Below are 20,266 nucleotides of genomic sequence, written 5' to 3'. Positions count from 1 at the left end.
TCCTCTGGGACCTATCCTGAGTGTCATGAGTGCTCAAACAACTGCACCAGTGGTTCTGCTATGACACTGGCAATTCCTTCAGCACTCTTGGATGAAGATCGTCTGGGCCTGCTGACTTATATATGTCTAGCTCCTCCAAATGCCTTTTCACTAGGTCAGCGCTAACTGTTGGTGGATTGGAGTCCCTATTGTGTCCGTCTTTGGTCCCTTTGGGAGATATGTCTTTATCCATGCTCAGGAATATGGATGCAACAAACTCATTTAGGAGCTCAGCTTTATCCCTCCTATCTGTTACCAGTTGCCCTAGTCTATTCTGCAGGGGTGCTGTGTTACCATGCACCGCCTTTTTTCTCCCTATGTACCTAAAGAAGGACGTTTTGTTTTCTTCAATTTTTGTAATCAGCCTGAGTTCCATTTCTGCTTTGGCCTTCCTTAACTGATTCCCTGCAAGTGTAAGCCAAGCAGGTATATTTCTCCTTGGTGCTTCCACAGTCTATATGCTTCTCTTCCTCCCCTCCCCTTCCAGGCTGTTATGGATTTCTCTGTTCAGCAAAAAGGATTTCTTGGCTCTTTTGCCTCCCTTTATGTGCAGTGGGATGGTCCCCTTTTGTGCCTGAAGGATCATTCCCTTGAGGAGTGCCCATCCTTCCTGGACTCTCATCTCACCAATGTTCTTGCCCTTCAGTGCCTTGCTTACTAATCTCCTGAGCTCGCTGACATTAGCCTTTCTGAAGTCTAGCACTTCTGCCCTACTAGTTATCTTTCCCACCTTTTGCATATGATGCAGAATAAACCTTTTGGTGGTGTTGTATGTCTGTCTGAATATAATTCAGGTATAGATCTGCTGTCTAAGAAGGACCCATAGTTACACAGTCACTTTTCATGGTAGAACTTTACTTGGAATAAGAGCTAAACAAAATGAGTTTTGCTTTTTAAACCTGTCTGAACTTGAAAAAGAATTGGTCTGAAATGTGGCTCAAACCTTGACCCTCCAAGTAAATTCACTATTCCAGTGCTCCAAAGCCACCATGTCCCTACAGAGCTCACGTAGAGGACATCTACACCACCTGTGTTACAAACAGGAGTACTGCCATTGCAGCACCTCTTGCTCACATGCTTCTAGAAATAAGGCAGTGGAGCAGCTCTGAGCATATGCCCCAGCATGGCTCTTGGCTTCTCTCTCACTCTGTGTGCTCAAGGCCACATTGAGACAGCTGCATCACTTCATTTCTGGGATATGGTGCCTATAGAGCTGAAGCAAATAAGCCAGATGTGCTTCACTAGTGTCTCCAAGAGTAGCATCGAGACGGTGCAAACAGACTCATTGAGGGCTAGGAATAAAGCTCTGGAAGTGCAGTGCTTCTATCAGAAGTGTGCAGCTAGATATTTGTTGAAAAACCATAGGGTGAGTCTGAGCCAAACCATGACCCTTCTCCTGCATGGCCAAGTCAGAGCCAGTCCATCCTCCCTTCCCTCCAGGCAGCTGAGTTGGGGCTGGGCTTCACCACCTTTCTCCCTCTGCGGCTGGGTCACGCCCCCTATCTTCATGGTTTGGCTCAGACTCACCCAATGGTGTTTTTGCTGCGTGTGCTGGCAGCATTTGGGGGGGGGCACTAAGCCATGGCACAGAAGTTTAGGAGTGGATATAGGACTTCTGGCCTGCCCCCGGGCCTACCCACAAATTGTGCCCCCTCTCCCACCCTCCAGACTCAGGAGGCACAAGTCACCCCTGCTCCATGGGCTGGATTCCAAGGCTTCACAGGCCTCATTTGGCCCAATGGCCAGAGGCTGAGCAGCCCCGATCTAGGGCACAAAACTTCCTAGTTATGCTTTCTTTAGTTGTGCTTTCCTAAGTACAAGAGCACATCCCAGTTCTGCAACTAAATCTGATGCTCCCTTTATATTCACCAGTTTCTGTGCCTTGTTATATAATACTTTGTGATTGGGGTAGAAACATCAAATCACATAGACAAATCCTTTTTTTGTTTTTTTTTTTAAGAAGCATTTACTCTTCTCTGCAATTTCCGAACCTGCACTTTAAACATGAACCTGGCACAAAGAAAAGATCAGACCAAAAATAATAGGGATTGCCAGCTTCAGTAATCAATTTGAGCCCATTATTCCTAACTGGTGCCACACAGTTTCTAGGGTTAGAAGGGACCTGAGAAGATCATTGAGTCCGACCCCCTGCCATGGCACAAAAGAGTACTGGGGTCAAACGACCCCAGCAAGGTGTACATCTAGCCTCCTCTTAAAGACCCCCAGGGTAGGAGCCAGCACCACTTCTCTTGGAAGTTGGTTCTAGATCCTAGCTGCCCTGACTGTGAAGTAACTCCTCCTGATACCTAGCCTAAATGTACCCTCTGCCAGCTTGTGACCATTGTTCCTGGTCACTCCTGGCAGTGTTCGGGGGAACAGGGATTCCCCCAATGCCTGCTGGTCCCCCCTGACTAGTTTGCAACAGGCCACTAGATCCCCTCTCAGCCTTCTCTTGTGGAGGCTGAACAGGTTCATGTCCCATAGTCTCTCCCCGTAGGGCCTGCCCTGCTGCCCCCGATCATGCAAGTGGCCCTCCTCTGGACCCTCTCCATGTTGTCCACATCCCTCCTGAAGTGTGGCAGCCAGAACTGGGCGCAGTACTCCAGCTGCAGCCTGACCAGTGCCGCATAGAGGGGGAGGATCACCTCCTTGGACCTGCCTGAGATGCATCTGTGGATGCATGACAAGGTGCAGTTGGCCTTCCTGACTGCACCCCCACACTGCCGGTCCCTGTTCATCTTGGAGTCAATTATGACTCCAAGATCCTTTTCTGCCTCTGTACTGACAAGAAGGGAGTTCCCCAGCCTGTAGGTATGGCACTGATTGTTCCTCCCCAGGTGCATCACTTTGCACTTGTTGGTGTTGAATCCCATCCTGTTCTCATCCGCCCACCCCTGTAACCTGTCTAGGTCCGATTGCGGCCTATTCCTCCCTTCTAGCGTGCCCACATCCCCCCACATCTTAGTGTCATCAGCAGATTTGAACAGGGTGCTATTTACCCCTTTGTCCAAGTCACTGACGAAAATCTTGAACAGCGCAGGCCCGAGGACTGAGCCCTGCAGAACCCCACTGCCCACATCCCTTCAGGTCGAAAATGACCTATCCAGTACCACTCTCTGGGTGCAGCCCTCCAGCCAGTTGGCGACCCATTTGACTGTGTAGGTGTCGACACCACAGTCCCCCAGTTATTTAATGAAAACGGGGTGAGAGACAGTGTCGAAGACCTTCCTAAAGTCCAGGAAGACTATGTCCACTGCTGCCCTTGCATCTAAGGATTTGGTGACCTGGTCGTAGAAGGCCACCAGGTTGATCTGACAGGACCTGCCGCTAATGAACCTGTGCTGGTTGCCCCTAAGTATAATCTCCCCTGCTGGCCCCTCGTGGACATGTGCCAGAATAATTCTCTCAAAAAGCTTACCCAGGATCGAGGTAAGACTAACTGGCCTATAGTTCCCCGGGTCCTCCTTCCTCCCCTCTTTGAAGATGGGAACCACATTGGCCCTCTACCAGTCCTCTGGCACCACATCGGAGCACCACGAGTGCTTGTAAAGCCGTGCCAGGTTTCCCGCAATGATCTCAACCAATTCCCTCAGTACTCGAGGGTGGAGATCGTCCGGACCAGCTGATTTGAATACACCCAGTCCCTCCAGAAGTTCCCTGACTAGTTCCTCCCTGACCTTTGGCCTAGGTGTGCCTCCCCTGAGGTTTGAGGGGGGCCCAGAGTGGGGGTGGCTGTTCCAGTCCCTATTTAAGAAAAGGAAGGCAAAGGAATTGTTAAATATGTTAACTTTGTCATCTGGTGTGATGACCAAATTTCCTAGCTTGTCCTGCAGGGGCCCCACATTATCCAGAACCTTCTTTTTGCCCCTTATGTATTTAAAAAAGGACTTCTTGTTGTCCTTGATCTGGGTAGCTCGTCCCAGTTCCATCTCCGCCTTGGCCTTCCTGACTGCCCCCCTGCATCCCCAAGCGACTGCAGTATAGTCCTCCCTGGTGATGGTCCCTCCCTACCATTGGGTGTGCTCTTCCCTTTTATCTAGGGAATAAATAACTCCTCCTAGAGACATTTTAACATTTGCAACATCTTCTTGGTGAAAAGCATTCAAATGTAATAACCATGGCAACGGTCGCTGAGGGCAGGCCACAATGAGGGCCAGAGCTGTGTTCTGTAGAGCAGTGATCTCTGAAGTGGGGTGTGCAAGATGATCTGTTGGGGTGCAGGAAGAAAATACTAGAACTTGTATTTTTATTTATATAAATATACATATATTGGGGGTGCATGCTCAAAAATTTTTTACTGATAGGGATGCGCGATCAAAAAAGTTTGGAGACCACTGCTGTAGAGAACAGTGGGACAACTTTACTAACAAATGATACTGTTACGTGTTGAGCCAAGTCAAGCTTTGTGGCCCCATTACAAGATCCAGGGAAGCACCCCACCTCTGGGAAGTGGACCAACTCAATAAATTTGTTGTTGGAAAAACCTCCCATTTTAAAGCTTTAAAGAAAGGATGAGCAAATAATACTAGAGAAGGGGGGTTGGCGATTAAACAAGGAACCAAACACAGTTATAAAACCCCTTTCTAACCAGGAGAAGAGAGACCAAGATGCCTGTCCAGGGAGCAAGCATGACAATTTACATCATTTTCCCACCTGGGATAGAAGCTGGATTCCAAAAATACAATTACTCAGTAGGACAAAGCACCAGAGGAAGATTTTGAGCATAGACAGAATGCTTTCATTACTTCTGTTCACTATTTGACCAGACTGCACTGGTTGATCCCTTCTGTTAGTGATGAATGTTTAAAGTGCTACAAGGTCTGGTCTTGTGTGAAATTAGGCTGTGGGTAGGCACTTGTGCCTAGATGAGTGGGTACTATGGCACATGATGTATACTCAAAATTGTTTCAGTCTTACTCTGTGAGTGCAACTTTTTAAAGACCCTCTTTACAAAGGTTCTTTTGTCCAGGGCCCAGCCCAGTGGAGATCTAATCTCAACTGTGGCTTCTTAAATGCTATGGTTTTACAAATAATAAGTATCTGACATAAGTGATTCCAGATTTAGTTTAAAAGGTGCTAAATTAGCCATAATTGGAACTCGTCAAGGAAATGCAATTGTAAACTGGCATGAGAGTTGGCTGGCGTTGCAGGATAGACCTCAGGGAGTGAAGAGATCTTCCTGGGAAGCCCTGCAGGATTTGGCTCTACCTGCACGGAAGCTGTCTCTCTGCGGTATTACTGGATACAAACCAGTGGGATGGCTGTGTTAACTGAACTTGGGCTTAATCTGTACAGAGGGCATTTTCTGAGGACTCTTTCTGTCTTCATTGTATTGACTGTTAGGGCAGCAATGAGAATCCAGTCTGCTCACACAGGAATTTCAGCTCAGAGTGGGAAGATTGTGGAGTGGTTCTTGGGGTCTTTTAAGTCTTTTAATTGACTTCAAACCAGGCATGTAATTTTTAACTCTTATTTTCAGTTGTACTGGCACATTTATATGCCTTAAAATTGAAGGAAATGCTTTAATGTTAATTGAGCAGACTGAGCAGGAACGACTTTGCTGATTTGCCAGGAGTTTGTAAGTACTGTGACTCTGTAGACTAGAGCCCACCGTTTGAGTGCATCTAAAATGGTTATCTGAAGCAGTCAGTAAACTTACCAAGGTTTTGAGAGTGTGCCACTTATTTGACTTCAGCTAAAAGTGTGAATGTGCTACATCTGAAGTCAGGCCCTTATCTTCTTTGACTTAAATTTGGTCTTGATTCTAAGTAAGGTGAATTTTCTTCTTCTTATAATTCTGTGCATCTGAAGTGACCATAACTCTGCATGAGTGCTCTTTCAGGAGATTTGAATGTATTTTCTTCCTCCAAAAGGTTCCTCCAACCTTGTTATACTGGCAAAAGTGGTCCTAGTAGAAATTGTCACCCCTTTTCCATGCAGATGCAGACAGAAATGAGTATCTTCTTATAAATACAAACTCAAGGGCTAAATCTGAAAGCTTTGTTCAGGCAAGAGACCATCAGCTTCAGTATGGTGTCTTATTATTTAGCCAGCCAGTACCAGAGTCGGTAAGCCTGTATTGTTTAGGGAGGGGGAGGCAAATTCTTAGAGAGTGAGCTTTAGTTGTTCACTTAACTTCTATAAATAGAAGTTTACTTAACTTCTAAAATAGACGCCACCCACTCTTTCTAACTGGAATCATTTGACATACTTGATTCATTTCCTCTCCCAAATTGAGCTCCTTCATAAATATTCATCAGTACTCCAATAGGAATCGCTTTCTGCCTTTCAGAAGTTGAGTTTATGGTGACTGTTACAACAAAAGTGTGTGTGTCTCTTTAAATACTTACCAAATGTATATGGCCTGATCCAAAAGTGCTGTAGTATCAGCAGCTTGCATTCATTTCTGATTTCACTGGGAGCTCTGATTGCTCATTATGTCTCAAAATGAGACCAGTAACTACCCTCCCATTCCTGTTGTCATAGCAGCTTTGTACATACCAATATTGTGAAATTTTGTGTCATCTTGCTAATTGTGAGAAGAAAAGATCATCTTAGCACTTTGTCTAGAGTGGTGATGAGGCCAAGTGCTCCTTTTGGAGCTTCAGCGAGTGCCATTTCTTTCAGAAGATCCTCAGATAGAGTAGAATCCTGAAATGTAGGGAGAGACGAGCTTCTGCCTTCTTCCTCAAAGAACGCTGGAAGAAAATACAAGCCCTACAGTTACAGCTAGAGCCCCTTCCCATCTTACCCCTCTTCTAGGTTAAACCAAAATGATACAGCCTTTACCAGAGGGAGCTAATAATAGAGGATTCATGATAGGAAAGTTAATTCGTAACACCAGACCATCCAATTCTGCACATGCTTAAAGCAGCCAAAGGCTCTCCACTTCCTCTGTCATAATGATGGTACACTCCAGATTCTTGAAGAATAGGAGAAGAGCACCTTAGAGATGGTTCTGTGAACTTATCAAAAAGAGATGTGGCAGGGCACTGATCGAATGATGAAGGAACCTCTTTATTCAGTCTGGGACCTCCTGAAGCAGTCTAGAATTTTGAAGTCAGACCTCTTGACAAAAGAAAGATTGAATGGGTTGTTCTCCAAGAAATGCACTGACTTGTCTTAATGGGCAAGTACCAGAAAACCAATAAAGTATTGCTGAGACAACATTGCAGTTATAACTTGGTGACTTGTTCTTATCTGCTGCTGTCTATTAAGTGTGCAGGTACAAATTAGTAATCTAGTTTGTGGTGCCAAGTCAGTCAGCAATACCGAAGTCCTTGACTTTAGGAAAGCTGATTTTGACAAGCTCAGGAGGTTTGTTGGTGAGGCCCTAAGGAACCATGACCCTAAGGGGAGGGGAGTTCAGGAAGAGTGGTTGCTCCTCAAGGGAGCAATCCTTGATGCACAAGCTCAGGCTATTTCGTCTCAGCGGAAAGGCAGCAAAAGGGCACAGCAGTCCCCTTGGCTCTCCAGGGAACTAGCAGACCACCTGTGACTAAAAAGAAAGGCCTACAAAGGATGCAGGATGGGATCCACCTTCAAGGAGGAATATTCCGCACTGGTCTGGTCCTGCAGGGAGCAAACCAGGAAAGCCAAGGCTGCAACTGAACTCCAACTAGCTTCGAGTATCAAGGACAATAAAAAGTCCTTTTTTAGATATGTGGAGAGCCAGAGAAAAAGCAAGGGCAACATTGGACCCCTGCTAAACCAGATGGGACAACTGACAACCAACGCCCAGGAAAAAGCCAACCTGTTGAACGGGTACTTTGCATTGGTCTTTCATCAGTCCCACGGGACACCCGTGCCTGTTACAGGACAGGGAGGCCCCGGGTAAGGGAGATTCCCTGCCCTCCATCAGTGCTGACCTCGTGAAGGAACACCTTGAGAGGCGGGACACCTTCAAGTCTTGGACAGGCTCAGGAAATGGGTGGATGAGAACCTGATGGTGTTTAACACCGAAAAATGCAAGGTTTTCCACCTTGGGAGGAAAAACCCGCAGCATCCTTATAGGCTCGGCAGTGCTACGCTGGTTAGCACTATGGATGAAAAAGACTTGGGGGTCATGACTGACCGCAAGATGATCATGAGCCTTCAGTGTGAGGCTGCGGCTAGTAAAGCGAGCAAAACGCTGGCTTGCATCTATAGATGCTTCTCAAGTAAATCCTGGAACATCATTCTCCTGTGTACTCAGCCTTGGTGAGGATGCAGCTGGGGTATTGCATCCAGTTCTGGGCTCCACAATTCAAAAAGGATGTGGAGAAGCTTGAAAGAGTCCAGAGAAGAGCCACGTGCATGATCTGAGGTCAGGAAAACAGACCTTATGACGACAGGCTGAGAGCTATGGGGCTCTTTAACCAGGAAAAGTGCAGGCTCGGGGGTGATCTGATGGCCACCTATAAGTTTATCAAGGTTGTTAACCAGGATCTGGGGGAACGATTGTTCACTGGAGCACCCTGAGGGATGACAAGGTCGAACAGTTATAAACTCCAGTAAGACCGTTTCAGGCTGGAAATAAGGAAGAGTTTCTTTACTGTCCGAGCCTCCGAGGTCTAGAATAGCCTGCCATCAGAGGTGATTCAAGCACCCACACTGAATGCCTTCACGAGAAATTTGTATTCTTATCTTGCTGGGATCCTATGACCCCAGCTGACTTCCTGCCTCTGGGGCAGGGGGCTGGACTCAATGATCTTCCAAGGTCCCTTCCAGCCCTAATGTCTATGAAATCTATGAAACACTTCCAGTTGCTCCATGATAGCTGCCAAGTAGCTTTTTAAATGTATAAGTGCTTTACACGCTGCTCAATTTTAAAGCAGATGTAGCAAGCTTACCTTTCAGAGCTTGGGTTCAGTCCTAGGCTTGAGATCCTGGTGTTTTGATTGGTAGAGCCCATCCACCAATCAGGAGGCAGCAAGAGAAATAAAGTCACGCCCCTTTCCTGAGGGGAGGGGGAGAAAAGCTCCCCCAGGCCTGATTGAAGATTCCAACACTGTCAGGTCTGGAAGACTTCAGGGGCAGAGCCCTAGAGAGTATAAAAGGAGCTGCGTGCCCAGCACAGGGGAGATGCATCGGGGATGGAGAAGAAAGTAGAGTGGGGCTTGGAAGAGCTGAGGAGAGCTGCTCAGCAGAGTGAAGCAGTCACCCAGAAGAGCCCCGGAAGACTTCTGTCAAGAGGGAGCTGCAGATGGCTCCAGCGGTTAGGCTCTCTGTGCACAGCATGGCACATGGCATCTGGACCCTGGGAACTGCATGAGGTGACTTGGGTCTACAACCTTTCGCATGTGGCCAGAGACATAGTGCACAGGCCGGTGCATGGGGCAGGATCTCTGGAGCCGCTTAGGTGGATCAGGTTCCCAACCTCTTGCACAAGGCGTGATGCAGGAGGTGCTGCACAGAGGGTGAGAGACCCTAGGAGCTGCTTGAGGTGGCTCAGGTCTACAGCTGCTGGCGTGGGGCAGCATCTCAGTGCAGACAATGCTGCTCAAAGGGTCTGGGAGCAGACCGAGCCCCGGTGCTGTACGAGGCTGTCCAGGCCTCCAACCCCTAGCACAAAGCTAAGCACCCACTACACACAGCAGTGCATGTTGCCCTAATCCGGGCCAGTGGCAGCAGAGTCAGGTGGCAGGAAAGCCCGGTGTGAAACAGAGCTCAACCTGGAGAACGGGAGGCAACCCTCCAGGACTGTGGAATAGTAAGTTATCCTGGAGAGGGTACCCACAGGGGAGGGATGCCTCCCCAGGTTACAAAGAGCACCACGTGGGCTGCTCTTGGGTGATAGTGGGGGGGAGGGCTTAGGAGTCTTTGGGGTCTCCCTCTCCTTTTCTTTCCCCATCTCCTTTCTTGTAGTGGTACTTTGGGAACGGGACCCCTGCCCTGGAGGGCACCCAGGTAGTCTAAGGATTGCTTGTTATTTTTGTATACTGTGCCTTACAGTTTATGTGAATAAGTTGAAGTAATAATTTGTATATTTATAGAGTTATAAGGTTGCCCGATCAATATCCTTTGCTCTGGGTTCTATTGTTCATCTGTATTTTTGAATAATAATTGGGTGTGCGTGTGTGTATAGATATAGATATAATGTATGGTATAGGGTTTATTGTTTGTAAATTTGTACATATATATGTATAATCTATGTCCTTACCCTTTAATGGTTTTGTTGTACTAATAATACATTTGTATATAGTTAAGTAATTGATTGACTGGGCCTGACTCGATAGGGGACGGAGGCGGCTGCTGGGGTGTTGTGTCCTTCTGCGGCAGACTGCCCTGCCAATAATTCCCTGAATTGAAGAGGGGAGTACAAACCTGCGTACACCCAGGCTACACAGGTCATGAAGTAAAAGACTATGATTTATCTCCCAGTGCAATGTTCTTTCCTGGGCCTCTGAGAATCCCATAGGTGGCAGGCATCTTCTGCCAGTGGGGCCTTTGCCCGCTAAGGAGACCATGCTGTTTTTCAACAGCGCACCACAGTACTTTCATAGAGGTTGCTGTGTCACCACAGATAAGAAATCTGTGTATCAAAAGGATAATAAACTTATAGCACCTTTCTTCCTGAAAACACTAAAGGACTTCACAAGCTGAACAGATCAATATGCAAACTGTACACCGGGATCACTATATTCATTGCTGTTTTGTCCATATTGGGACAAAATGTAGCACTGTTTGTTTAAGAGTGCACAATAATGTCATCTGTGCTTAAGGACAGGAAGTGAAGAGTATCTTTTGCCATTGACCCTACAGAAGTGCTTTTAGGTAATTACTAATATTTAGTAATTACATTCTAAGACCCTGGAGTTAGCACCCTTGCTCTTACCTACTGAATCATCAACTCTACTTCCTGTAGCACTTAATCTATGAAATCTTTGATTATTTCACTAGAGCTGTGCCTAGGTATATCAGTAGTGAATTTGACCTTGTATATAGTCAATAGGCCTCGTAGCCTAAATTTCAAAAACTAAAAAAAATGTTTAGTTTTTGAACACCCACAATTTTGTGTCTTCAGAAATGGAGAGCAGTTTTGTTAGCTGTGAAAAATACATGTGCCCTGAGTGTCAAAGATGTTATAATGACCTGGTCCCTAAACCTTAAAGAGTCAATGTAGTTTAAGGATTTGAACAGGAAGACTTGACCTGGTTAGTCTTGTGGTAAATGCACCAAAGAATTCCTGCCAAAGTTGGAAAATGAATTGTTTAGAATATACAAGAAGAAAGGAATCCAAAGCAAAACCTGAAACATTTTGAAATGCCAAAAAAATAAAACCTATCAGAATCCCTTTTCTCTAGACATAAGGCTGCAGTTAATTTTTCTTTTACTGTCAACCTTGTTACTTCCTTGTTCCAAAAAAGGAAGGCTTAGCTCTGCTTCTGAATTTCAGGTTGATGACTGAGAGGAAGATGGTCATTTCTCCTGCTTTCACAAAACAGATGCATGCATACGAAGCAGGAGAGGACAGGGAGCATTCACGTTTGTTGATGTTTTCAGGATACAAAGCAGTTGATCAGTCATGGCTGAATGCTCCACTCTCATTCTGGACTCTGTCTTTATATTCCTTGTCTGGTCAGGACCCTTTTCTTTACTGGTCATTCTCAGGCTGGAATGGGCTGTCTCATCTTGGCACTACTTATTCAGTTAGTATTAGGATGAAGCCACAAGCTGAGAGAGAGAGGATGAAGTGACAGGGAGGGAGGGAGAAGATAGTAGGGCATAGACTGGGACGTGTAAGGGAGAGGAAGAATAGAACAGGATCAGGATCAGACATGTATCAGGCTAAGATCCTAACTGGTCCAGTGGGAAGTGTTCAAGCATCCTCACCAAGATGCTGGTCTGGAAACCTTGATGACTGAGACCCCCTAAGTGGAGACTGTCTCTAGAGAGAAGCAGCATTCTGCTACTAGCAAATGAGCTTTCCCTTCTCTCTGTTCTTTTGATGCCACAAGTTAGATTGGTGTCTCCCAAGGCACCCATGGCACTAAAATACAGTTTGTTCATCATCTTTAGCAGCATTTGGGTCAGCTGTGAAAATTCACAGTATTAACATTTTGCGTAGTTGTTACTGGACTCCTAAGTAAATATCCCATTAAGATGAATGGGTAATTTGCATACCTGAGAGCTATTATTTCAGAGCCATTGTAAACTCAAGCAGACATCGTTTTACACTCAGACAGACTGCACTTTTGTTTTTTATTTTTGCAACTATAACAGCCTAGTTTAGTTTTAGCCTTAATTGTGATCCAGTTGTGGGGAACAGTTGTGAGACCAGCATTTGACCAAGTGACATAGAAGCACAGTAACTCTACAGACTCTAATCTTTCAGTTCAGTAACCAAAGCAGGTGAAAGAATAATAAATAATGTCTAAATGAAATAATGGCAGTTCTTGTTTGGGAACTTGGCCAGATACTTCAACATTATTTATTAAATGTAACTGAAGACAATACCTCTGACTCAGCTAAAAGTCTTTAATGGAGAACATGAATTTGTTCATCTCCTTGGGCTTCTCTGCCCACACAGTTTATACCAATTCCAGATTTTAATAAATTGGTGCATGCTCCTTGTGTAGATGGTTTTCTGTCAGTTTGTGTCTCTTGCCTGGGTTTGGCCTACATTAAAAAGGAGTCGCACGAAGGTAGCTCTTGCAATGTGTGCACTGATGTCAGAGTGCCATAGAGCTGTGGCACCCATTTGACAAAATCTGTTTCTCAACTGTGTTGACAATAACAGTTAACTGATTTATTTAATACAATTTGTTTTGAATTAAACAAGACAGCATGAATATCCTTTGCTAGTCACTGTGAGCCCATGTATACGTAGCCAAAAGATTATAATATTCCACTGAACAGTCCTTTCCCCTCTTTCCTCCCATGATCCGCTAGCCAGTAGAAGGTAAATGGAAATGTAGATGAGGATATGCTTGCTTTGATTATGTGATAGCGCCTTGCATATATTCTTTGCTTCTTGACTGAAGAGTATATCTATTTAAGACTCCTGGTCACATAAGTTTTCTGTTCCCTTGTAGCATAATCTGAACATTGGGAAATAATAAGCATCCTGAAGAACATTTATTTTATGTCCTTCATGCAAAGAGTTCAAAGTGCTTTATAAATTGTGCCCCACTTCCTCCTTTATCCCTCCTATCCAAATCCTTTCAAAATCCTGATCCTTCTCCCAAAGTGCCCCTAAGATTTGATGATTTTTCTCTGTTCTGATGTGTGCAGTCTCATCTTCCATCCCTGTAAGTATCCCAGGCTTGTTCTAACCATCTCACACTGACTTTGAGTCCCTCCTGTCTCTCCCTTCCTCAACCTCATCAGGTTAAAGCTTTCTGTCCTTGTTTTCAGAGCCCTGCATAACTTACCTGTCTTTTTTGCTTTCTCCATTCTTTCTCCATCTGGTTAATGATATAAGCCTCGCTGCTCAATTTTCTCACTTTTTCCCCTGCATCTTGTTCTTTGTCGTTATTTATGTATGAGCAGTCCTTCCTGAAATGAGCCACCCTCTAATTCAAGCCCCTTTTGAATACACACTTCTGTGGTAGGCTGCACAAATAACAAGAGGGCTGCTTATAGCTCAATTGGAGGCTCTTACAAATTATCAGTATATTTCACACATGCGCATACACAAATTTAGTGTGTTCCTAAAACAGTTTATTATCTAATGTGTTACCTTGATCACTTGATTTATACACTATATCTTTTTTCCTGCACCTTTCTCTATTAGTCTTTCTGAGTATAAATGTTTTGGGGCAGAGATTCTGCATTGTTTTTATGTGTGGAAAGGACAAAGTACATTATCAGTGCTTCCAAAAGTAAATAATGACAATAGTAACAGCAGCAATTTGAGAAAGAAAGCAAGGTATGTCTTACTCAACAGGAATTACAGGGGAAATTATTGGTAGGTTGAAATTTGGCCAGGACACTGGTGCTAGAACCATTACGTTTGTGGAAGCACCTTGGGATTTTGAATGATCATCACCTTGATTTCCAGTCATTTGGAAAGTGGCAGCCCCAGCATCTACCACTACAGTGTCTAAGTGCCAGAGCAGGGATGACTCAGAGGGAAGAATGAACTGATATCACCTTGTACATTACAGGGGGGTTTCCTTGGAGGGTTCTCATCCAAGAACTGACCACTTGAGTTGCAGTATCACAGTCCAAGGTGCTGTGGTTGCAAGCATACTTTTCTTCTGAAAACAAAAAAAAAAAAATGCTTCTGCTAAGTTTCTTCCAGTCAGACTGCAAGATATACTAGTCACTGTTTAACAGGAATGGTTCTCTAAGCGTGTCTGGAAATTGGCACAAAAAAGTCATTCTGTCCCATAATTTAAAAAATAGTTTCATTGCTGTTGCAAATGATTTTTATTATGACTTCATTTTCTCCAGATAATAACTTTCTGCAGCATTCTCTCTTGGAGCTGAAATTTTCCATACATGGTCTCTACAAGATGATCATTTGTGCTTTTGAATTATGAGGAAGTAAAGCAAATATACTCCTCCAGTTCGAAACAATTCTAATAGTGCACTCTCAAATGCAGAGAAACTGGAAACGGCCAAAGCTTCAAATACCCAAGTTGCAATGGATGTGGTTGTCTTTGAGGACTAGTGGCTTTACTTAGTTTTAAAATAATAGGTGTTGATTTAAAAAGGCAGGTAATCACTTGAAACTTGTATGTTGCATGTGGCCAATGGGAAATGTGCAGGTCCTCTTGTAGATATCTGTAAACAAAGTCAGTGGCAGATAATGGAAGGATTTATTGGATGTAACATAACAGCGTTCTCAGTTACAAGACATGCAGAAAGAGTTGAGAAACATATGGCAGCGTTGAAATGGGACACTTTATTGTGGAAATGCCACTGGAAAAGTAAAATATGAAGTCCTTTCTCCTGTTCCATAATCTGTTGCATGAAACAGCCGAGCAGTTACTGAATTCTTTTTGTCATTCCCATCCGAGAGAAGTTCCGGCAGAGACTTTTTTTTTTTTTGGTTAGTGCTTGTATTACAAAGAAAACTCAAGCAAGCAAGCAAAAAATGGATAAGATGATAAGTCCAAAGGGCTTAGTGATGGACCACCTCTTAACATCTCTCACAAACATTAGCATTGATCCATCAGGTGGGCACTTGGCAACATTCAAACATGTTAGTCAAAGTACCAGCATCCCAGCACCCTGCACTGCTCCTTCGATGCTGTTTGTACATCTGAACATTCATCTTTCACAAGGTAAACTCAGGCATTGGTAATCTGTGGCCTGGGGACTGGATTTGGCCCACAGATATGGAGTTTCTGGTGATGTTTGCACAGGGGATGGTCCCCATGCCACTGAGGAGAAGCATAGGTGGCTGCAGTGGCAGCAGCTGGGTCCTAGTGCCCTCCAGGCTGTGACTCTAGCAAGGTCATTCTGGTCTGCAGTGTGAAAGGGTTGCTGACCACTGTTAAACTATTGTGATGACCAATTTTTAAAGTTAATAAATGTAACCAAAATTCATGCCTGTAGGGTCCTGCTCTTTACTTGCCCCATTGGCAGATATTATCTGTAAAAACTGCCTAGTTGTCCCAGAGAAGATCCACCACATCTCAAGGATAATTCTTCAGTGGCACAGAGCATAGGCGACTGGTAGGGAGGGCATGGGGTGGGCATGTGCCCCCCCAACAGGGCTGTCCCCACTGTCAATGCCGCCAGCGGCATCTGCAGCTGCTTGCCAGCTCCACCCCCCACCGCCAACATGACTGGCGGCGTCTTCAGGTGCCCCCTCAGTCACAGGAGGCACCAGTTGTTGTCTATGGCGTAGACACAGTTCATTGACCTGTCTAACATCTCTTCTCCTTCTCATGCTGCTGCTCTGCTGTTTTCAGGTTCTTGTTGCCATTACAGTCCATTTCAAATTAAAGCAGCCTTCAGACTGCTTTCACACAGCGCACAGAGGTTGGAGCTAAATATAAAGCAACACCAGGTTCAGGACAGTGCAGGGCAAATGTTGAACACTTGTCCTGGAAGTTTGTAAAGCCTTAATGCACAAAGATTAGTCTATATCATAATCATGGGGACATTCCTGTTGCTCATTTGTGGAACATCTGGGGTGTACTTGTTAAGGAGGAGCTACTGAGGAGGAGTGTAAGAAACAGCATATAGTGGGAAACACATGCATAGGCAGAGAGGCATTATTAGTAGAAGTGCACTGATATATTGGTCCATATTGTATAAGCACTAATGAAAGAAAAATTGACATTATCAGCAGTTGGCTTTTTTGGCCAGTGTAGGCCATATTGTCACCGATAAATGCCATGTGCATGCGTGCAGCAGCAGCATGCACGTGGCCAGAAATGCAGCCTGGCAGCTTAGAGAATAGCCTACTGCCAGTAAGCCTGTGGGAGGGGGAGGCAGATTAAGGCCTCCGTGGTGAGGGAGGAAGTGTGGCTGGGGCAGAGGCAGATGCTGCCCAGCTGGGCTGAATCAGGATGCAGGACAGAACTGCAGGCAGCTCCTCCAGAGTGAGGGCAGCTCCCAGCTGCTGTGCACAGCTCCGGTGGGGGGACATATGCCCCCCAGATTTGTGCACAGGGTGAGGGCAGGCTGCCCACTGTGGGCTCAGGGCCAGGGTTGTGCCAGTCTCTTCCCGGTGTGGGGGCTGGGCTAGTCTGCACTCAGCGCAGGTAGCGGCACTGAGAGAGTAGGCTATGGGGGCCGCTATGGTGAATTTTTGGCCACCCAGTAGCACTGCCACCCCGCCCCAAGTGTGGCCCTGGCCCATCCCCTCCATTGGGAAGAGAGTGGCGTAGTCCCTGAGCCTGCAGTGGGCAGCCTGCTCTCACCCTGTGCACAAATCCAGGGGGTACAATCCCCCCATATCTCCGCTAGGGGTGCACACAGTGGTAGGGAACTGAGCCCACCCCATCTCTTTGTGTGCCCCCCAGTGAGCTGCCTGTGGCTCTGCCCTGTGCCCTGCTCCAGCTTGGCTGGGCAGCACCTGTTTCTGCCCCTACCCCAGACCCTCACCATGGGGGCCTCGAGCTGTCCCCCCATGCCCCTTCTTCCCCACAGACTTACCAACAGGACACTGCTCTCCAAGCTGTGGGGCTTCATATCAGCAATCAGTATTGGCTGATGTGGCTGGTTAATAATCTGACATCGGTATCGGCCAAAAAAAATCTTTATGCACCCCCAATTACTAGACTGGAGCTAGATGGTGGCTCCAGTACAGGTCCAGGAGCTTAGACCACCTGACTCCTGTGCTCTTTCTTATGCTGGCTGTCTTCAGGGCTTGGGCTCTTCAAGACCCCAAACCTCTCAGCTTTCAGTTCTGTCATCTGAAGCATGATAAAAATGCTTATTTTCTGCTGTACCTTACAGGGGTTGTGAGGATTACCATACTTACTCAAATATAAGAAGAGGTGTCTGCCCCCTCTTCCCCTTCCCCCTCCCCCTATCACCATGGGGAAAAAAAGGCTCCTCATCCTATATTTGCATACAAGGAAACCTCATTAAATACATTGTCTATCATTAAATTGCTGCCAACAGTAGCACATGCTTAGTAATAGAAACTGACAGTGAAGCTGATTAAATGAAGCTAACACTGAGCATGACTATAAAACACATAGCCCATCTTGGGCAAAGACTCATGGGAAACCTTTTTTTTTTTTTTGGTAGCCCTTTAAAAAAAAAAAAACAACCCCCCCCAAATAGGTAGGTGTTCCCCCAGCAGGGAATGGCAATACCTTTTTTTTTTTTTTTTTCCCCCCCCCTGTTTTTTTGCACCGGTGCTGGAAGCACTGCAATACCAGGTCAATGCATGGAGTGGATGGAGCACGCTCCAGTTTTACCACCCAATACCAAAAAGAATATGCTCAATATAGACCTCCTATGGAGGACATATCAGGCAGGCTAGAACAAGCCCCAGTACTCTTGTCTTGATCTAACTGACATGTATGGTAGCACTCCCTACACTCAGCACTGACTCTTCCGGTGGTGGTAAGCCACTACACTGCATACCTTACAGCATCTTCTTTACTCCCACAGCTGAGCTCTGCCTTTCTTTCCCATTTCCAATGATTTCTGTTTCTTTACCAGCCTTAAATGTCTGGCAGACATCACCAAATGGGGCCCCAAGCAGTTCACCCAGAATCCCTGTCTCACCTCCTCTCTCGGCCTGTTGTATACGATTGGTGTGGGCCTGCCCTCTTTGAGACAGAGCCAGACCAGGTTGCTGTGCACCTCCTCTGCATATATATTTTTGGCCTTGTGACAAGAACACCTGATTCCAATCATGACTGGGGGGCTAATTAGGACATGGATCCTTTTGGTGGGATGGGGGAGGCAGTATCTGGAGTACACCCACATACTGTACAATGCCAAGCTATGGGCACACTATGTCTTGGAATGCTGTTGACTGCTGGGGCCCAGCCCAGTGAACCATATGGGAAATTATGAGTCTTTTGGCTTTGGACTAACGTACATAGTTTGTACATAGTTTATATCATTGCTTAGTGGCAGTAAAGGAGGTGGTTTTCAGGCCAGGTGGTTTTACTTACTTAGCAGGGGAAATATCTTTCTTCTCAGCCTTGAATGATTTAGTGTAGTTAGAAGGTGAAGGCCAGTCCCTTGCACTATCAGCAGACTGATCCCTATGAGAGTCTACAAATGCCTCTAAATGTGAGGATCTTGGTTACACAATTTATGGTGATGGGGGATTGCTCTCAGGCTTTCCCTCTAGCTTGCTCCTTCAACCTTTTGGCTAGGGGCAAGTGAGACTAAGGGGACATCTGGACTCCAAGGCCTCCACGCTTGGGGCTTGCACATAGGTTTGGGCATATCTGAAGCCCCCAGTTGAAGAGTCTGAGAGGTAGGATATTTGCTGACAGTAGCGCCATGCAGACTTGAACAATTGAGTTCTGCTCAGTCGATAGACTTCAGAGCTGATCTGGCTGATTTGGCCTGAGACACAAAATTTCAGTTTATACTATATGTAATTAGTATGAAAATGCTGTGTAAAAGTGTGTTTATGGAGTACCTGCACTAAAATTTGCAGCAGCTTTTAGAAAAGGTCAAATGGATCCTGGATGAACTAAGTCTGTGGGTACCTGGAGTTATTTGCCTATTTGCAAATTCCTATAGGCATGTTTATTTCAAAGTCAGTGTTTTCAAATTTGTAGCTCACTTCCATGTGCTCAGGGAGATCAGGATGCAACAGCAAGGGGGCAGAAGGCAAAAGTGCACCTGATTTCCCATCCCCCTGTTCCCCAGATTTTTCCCTGCTGTAGCAGTGGGAAGAAGACCGATTCAAGGCAAGTCTCCAATAATTAGATTCTATACCTGGAAAATTATAACACATTTATAAATTTCCATATATAGAAGCTAATTATTGGCAGGGTCATTTTATAATCAGTCAATGTATAATAATAACATAGCCATTTTATAATCAGCCAAGTAATTGGCCGATTGACTTGTATTCAAGTAAATACAGGAGTTAGCATTGATAGTAGGGACTGTTCTTTCCATCTGTTCTGAGGGGTAAAAGATAATCTCCCCTTCCTTCCCCACCTTTCCTGTGTACCCCCCTTTCCCTCCCCTCCCAAAAACCAAATGATCTGGGTGGGCATGGGAATTTGGCTGCAGGAGGATCCTTCCTGCATGCTAGGGATCTTTAAGGTTACAGATAAGAGTACTGCAAAGAGACATTAGAGTCAAAGGGGAGATGCAGTGTAGTAGCTGGAGCACTGAGCTCGGATTTGGAAAGAACTGTGTTCTATTCTCTGCTCTAATAGTAACTTGCTGGAAGACTGTGGGTAGTTTACTTCATCTTCCTGGGCCTCAGTTTCTCCCTCTGTAAAATGGGGATGAAGATGCAGACCTCTCTTTATAAAAAGCTATCAGAGCTCATGGTAAAGGTGATAACTTTTATTAGACCAACAAGATTTTTGCAAAATTGCAGGCTTTTGGGCACAAACACTCTTCATCAGGCATCGGAGAAAAGATTGTAAAAGTTCTCGCGGTTAGAAATAAAAGTTCATATTTCATAGAGGAATCAATAGGCAGAAAGCTCCTCTGGCCAGACAGTTCTTAGATGGTAAGGAGAACTTTTACAATCTTTTCTCTGATGCCCAGTGAAGGGTGTTTGTGCTCAAAAGCTTGCAATTAAAGACATTTTTTTGCAAAAATCTTGTTGGTCTAATAAAAGATATCACCTCTACCATGAGCCCTGATTGATTTTTTCCTCTAGACTAATACGGCTATGACC

The 20,266-nt window shown here is 45.5% G+C and overlaps 1 protein-coding gene and 1 non-coding gene across 2 annotated transcripts in view; one reads left to right on the top strand and one right to left on the bottom strand.

Moving 5' to 3' along the window:
* Positions 1 to 20,266, top strand: part of SIL1 (SIL1 nucleotide exchange factor) — a 241,124-nt gene that overhangs the window by 185,652 nt on the left and 35,206 nt on the right. The window lies entirely within an intron of this gene.
* Positions 17,777 to 17,959, bottom strand: LOC149856402 (U2 spliceosomal RNA). The gene has a single exon (XR_016438404.1). It is a non-coding gene; the product is annotated as a U2 spliceosomal RNA (small nuclear RNA).

The sequence above is a fragment of the Crocodylus siamensis genome, chromosome 10, assembly GCF_052110815.1.
Source record: "Crocodylus siamensis isolate JL-2025a chromosome 10, ASM5211081v1, whole genome shotgun sequence".
In the NCBI taxonomy this organism is placed as follows: Eukaryota; Metazoa; Chordata; order Crocodylia; family Crocodylidae; genus Crocodylus; species Crocodylus siamensis.
This window is presented reverse-complemented; position numbering and strand designations above follow the sequence as displayed.